Genomic DNA, 5223 nt, shown 5'->3' with positions numbered 1-5223 from the left:
TTTGCTTGTTTAGTAAAATATTGTCGAGACTTAATTTATTGAAAGTTGTATAATTTACAATTTATGAAGTTTCAAGGTCTAATTTTAAAAGTCTATTTCTTTAAAGGGTGCTAGCTCAATGGAAGAGCACCTGCTTTACAAAAAGGAGGTTGGTGGTTCGATTCCATTGTGCCTTGACATGATCCATATAGAATGGGATTTTGACCATCACTAATGAGCTTTGGTGACATTTTTCAACCATCACCAAAATATGAAATGGTGACGGTCAACGAATGCCACCATTTATATGCATCAATAGTGAAAAACCTCAAAGGTCTATAACCATAAATCGTTGTTGTTGATATGAAATGGCGATGGGCGATGTCCGTCATTATAGTCATTATTCGTGACAGACATTGAATGTCACCATAACACCTATACTTATAGCAATGCAGCTTTTGGTGAGGGTCAACAAACATCACTATATATATGCACCAATAGCGACGTCCATGAAAGATGTGTCATAATAAATCATTGTTGTTCATATGAAATGGTGGCGATCACTATCCATCATTATAATCAATATTCATGACAGACCTTTAATGTCACCATAACACCTATACATTTGGTGATGCCACCTTTGGTGACGTTCAATTTTTTGTCACGGAGGCTATGGTCCATCACCATTGCTCATATGAAATGGTGACAGTCACTATCTTTCATTAAAAATCATTATTGGTGATGGACTTTGAATGTCACTACAACACCTATACTTTTGGTGACACCACCTTTGGTGGCGTTCAGTTTTTGGTGACAGAGGCTATGTTTTGTCACCATTGTTCATATGAAATGGTTACGGTCACTATCTGTCATTATAAATCATTATTGGTGATGGTCTTTGAATGTCACTGCAACATCTATACTTTTGGCGACACCACTTTTGGTGACGTTCAGTTTTTGGTGACGAAGGCTCTTTTGACCATCACCAATGAGCTTATGGTGACATTTTTTGCCCTTCACCAATGTCCTTTTTTCTTTTAGTGCTTGAATTGATAAGTAAATAATTTAGAGTAAAAAAAGAGTAGGGTAATAATGTCATGGGGTATTTCCCTTATATAGAAGTTTTTCATGTGTGAGAGCATCTATGTGCATTAAATGCACTATCATGACACCTTTTTCAAAAATTCTTAAGGTAGTCACGAGGTTTGAATGGTTTCTCTATCGCAAAGTAAAGTGTGTTATTGGGATTTTGTATGTGATAAGTTACATTGGGGATTATTCTTGTGCAGATATAACAAATAGTGTTGCGATGCACTAAAGTTTAGTGCAACACAACAAATCATATAAACCTGCAACATGCTGATTTACAAAATTTATCAAGTGCAAACATCCATCATCGATCATACTTGAAGAGAACATTAAGATTTATCACTTGAATACTCAAAGTAGGGGACTCTAAATTTTAGAATAAGTAAAAAAATTGGGGTTGTTGTAGCATCTACAATAGAATGGAAACACATTTCTCATTAGAATATTTTCGAGGAACAATGCTTATGTCAAGAGCCCCATATCGTTGGAGCTAGTGGAACTAAAATTAAAATTAAAAGAAGTGTTGGATAGGGGATACTTGAAACCCAACCTATCACCCTCGTGGTGAGCACCCGTATTGTAGTAATAATGTTGTAACTCCTGGGTTGTCTACTTCACTCTTATCAACCCGGTAGTTCGTAACAAACTTGGAAGCATCGGTGCTATATGCACAAGTACTAGTTCTTACTGCAAGTTTTCACTTGGTCAGCCGGTGCAAGATCACTAGGAGCTCAAGCAAACTTCTATGGATTCTATAAGAATCTCTATATGTGATGAAAGGAGAAAAAGATTACTATACAGATGCTACTCTAACTGCAGAAAGGAAAAAGACTGAAATGTAAAGCAAACCTAGTAAACCCTACTTAACCAACTAATCCTACCTTTGTAGAAAGCACTATGAACCATGAAATGAATGCCATTAACTACTAAAGGAAGTAAACAACATCTACCTAAGCTATTTCTAGAAGTAAATAAGAAAAAAAACATCTTTTTGGATTTTTATGTATTTTTATGTGAATTTGACATGCATATAATATATTGTGTGTGAATGTGGCAGCGAAAAAGTGGCATTGGAGGGTGGCTTTGGGAATTGAGAAGATATAGGATGGTGTGGATAGGTCCTAGGAGGTCTTAGGTGGCCTTCTGGAGGATTTTCCCACACTTGGCCTTCAAAATGAAGCCTACAGGAAAATCTACAGGAAGACACAAGAAATCTATAGGAGGAAAATAGGCAACTACAGGAGGTCTACAGGAGGAGGCTAAGAGCAGTTTTCATTGTTTTGAGGGTGTGAGAGTGGGTGGAAAAGGTGGATGAAGGTTGGGATGAGGTGTTAGGGTGCCTAAGGTCTACCAAGAATCACTAGGAGAGAGGAATATGATTGGGTTTGCTCAAGGAGAGAGGAAGAAGTTCTATGGAAAATGCAGGAAACTAAGGCAGAATTGAGGTGAGGGTTGGGCGACCTATAAGGAATGGATCAAATGGAGGATGAGATGGATGATAGGCTAGCTATGTACTACTAGAAGAGATCTGCTGCAAAGGAACTGACAGTCAACCAAAAAGATCAAACAAGCAATGAAATGAGTGCATCTAGAAAAACAAAGCTTTGCATAAAAATGGTCTAAAATGTGATCTATGAAAGGAAATGCTAAGAAATGCTGCAAGAAAGGAAAGCATGAAAGAATACTATTGCAAATAAAGAAGTGACCATGATGAAGAAGATATGAAGCAAAGAAAAGCTGAACTATTAACCTACTAAAAGCTGCAAACACTAGAAGTCCTATGAATGAGGAAAATTTGTGTTTTTGGGGCAGCAAGAGGGTCTTTGCCTCAAATCATGGTCCCAAATGGAGGAAGAGAGGCCAAGGCACTATTGATAGCCTTTTGAATATTCTTTTTATCACTTATTAACTTGCTATATAGAGCACAAATGGAAGCAAACTACTGAATCATCAAAAGCAACCTATTCTTAACCATAAAAGAAATACATCTAACAGCAACCTAATCTACAAGCTGAAATAAACATACAAATACAGGTAAATAGGAGCTTGGCTACTTGGATTGGGCCCTAACCCAAGAGCTTCATTCCTCTAAGGCAAATCAGTGCTAACTCAAAAAGGATTCCATCTTTATTTCCAAAACAATAGTAAGATTACATGAAACTATCACAAAATAATAAGCTCGAAGTTGAGCAGAGTTTACATAAGCAAAAATCCAAAAACAATATGACCCTAGCGATGCCCTAGGACTTTCTACTTATACAAATGAAGCTACCAACAACTTCCTTAATATCAGAGAGGCTTGGCTCCCAAAAATCGAGATAATCATTAGTCATCCTCCACTTGCTCGGCTGCCTTCTAGTGCATGATTTGGCTGCTTGTACTCCGAGCTCAATGAAGGTGAATTCAAAGTGAGGAGTAATAAATGAGGGGGATTCCCTCCTATAAGTCCTCTCCTTTGTCCACTTCCAGTTATTTCTGCCATTTGTCCATTGAATCCTTGACTTTGACCTCAAAATTCATCAATAATTTGCATTAAACACATGTTAGACCACATGGCATCATAACTAACTCAACTCACTCAATAAGCATAAATATATCAGAAAATCATACAATAATCTAAGATTATGGTTGATTTGACTAGGTTAGGAGGTAAAATGAGCCCATATAATTACCCATTTATGAGGTTCATCATCACCCCCTACCAAAGGTGTTTCTCATCCTCTGAGTAACTTATTCCATCTCCTCATCTTTTATGGTCCTGGTGGCCTCCTTAGCACCCCAAGCTTCTGATGTGGTCTCCTCTTCTTTATCATAGAATCCTTCCTTCCTTTCTATCTCTTCCCACTGCTCCTCCTCTTCTTCTTCTCTTCTGCCTTCCAACATTCCTAACAATAGTGGGGGACTCAGTTTGAGGCCAATCCAGTTGACCTTTAGCCTCTGCCTAGAGTGCTTGTACATTGGCACCCTTCTTAATGCCTCCTTCAGCCTCATGGGGGAATGATATTCCTTGATCTGCAGCTTTGTAGTAAGGTGTTCCATCTCGTCATGCATGCATACACACAGTCATCCCCAAGTAGCCTTTGCATATCCTCAAAGTGTGCAATGACTTGTGCCTGATCATTTAGATATCTAAGGGCAATCTGACGATTATTGGCAAGCAAGTTGTGTGTGTGCTGATGAGTGCCATGGGATCTGATGGCTCAACTCTTATCATTAATGGCTCATTCTGCTCTTTTATCATCAATCTTTTTATTTCTACTGCCCTCAACTCTTCATGGTTCATCCATGAGGCCATGGCCATTAGTTGCAGGTCCCCTAACCTAGCATTGGAGTCCTACACATTCATTTCTATGAGGGCCATGTGATGTAGGTAGAATTATGCCATCTTTGACTTATCCTATGATGTGCTTTGGTCACACAGATCCATAAACTACCTGTAATCTTGAAAATGCATTGTGTCTCTTTGTGCTAGAGTCTTTATATGGAATTGTAACCATTGGTCCTTCAGATATAGGCCATAGGATTTTGCTAGTGTTCTACATTACAATGCCTCCATGGATAAGATGGCCATGCATGCCAGCTGAGTCTCTTTCTCTTGCAGCTGCCTCCTTAGCAATTCATTTTCAGTTTCAAGGTGGCTTCTTGTAATGGCTTCCCTGTCTTTGAGAGCACTCAACTCTCTACCCATTTCCCTGAGTTTTTTTTCCATATGACCAACATCCTCAATGGCAGTGGCATGATTTCTTGTGTGGGGTAGTAGATAGAGAGCAACTCTTGGGAAATTTCCTCATCAAACCCTTGGAATTTGTCAAAGAAATTTTCCAGTTTGCCCTTGTGAAGATGTCCACCACTTGTGGATGTGCATGGAGCTTAGTGGAGTTGGTGGGATCCTTTCTCATAAATCCTCCTATCATATTGTCTATACTCTTTAAAAAAAAACAAATATGGAGATGGAGACAGGGAATTTTGAGAATAACGGAGAAACAGAGGAGACTGTGTTTTTTTTTTTTAAATAAGTAGATTTTTTTTATGTATTTTATCCTCTCCTAAAGACTTTATTTCCTCCTCAAATTGAACCCACTTCTTTCATATATTGATATTCAATAGGGGACATGCTTGAACCCTACCTCTTCAAACCAAAAATCGTGCAAAAAA

Source organism: Pinus tabuliformis, chromosome 2_2 (genome assembly GCF_031772625.1).
Source record: "Pinus tabuliformis cultivar Carrire ecotype Pingquan chromosome 2_2, CPIR1, whole genome shotgun sequence".
Lineage (NCBI taxonomy): Eukaryota > Viridiplantae > Streptophyta > Pinopsida > Pinales > Pinaceae > Pinus > Pinus tabuliformis.
Note: the sequence above shows the minus strand (reverse complement) of the source record.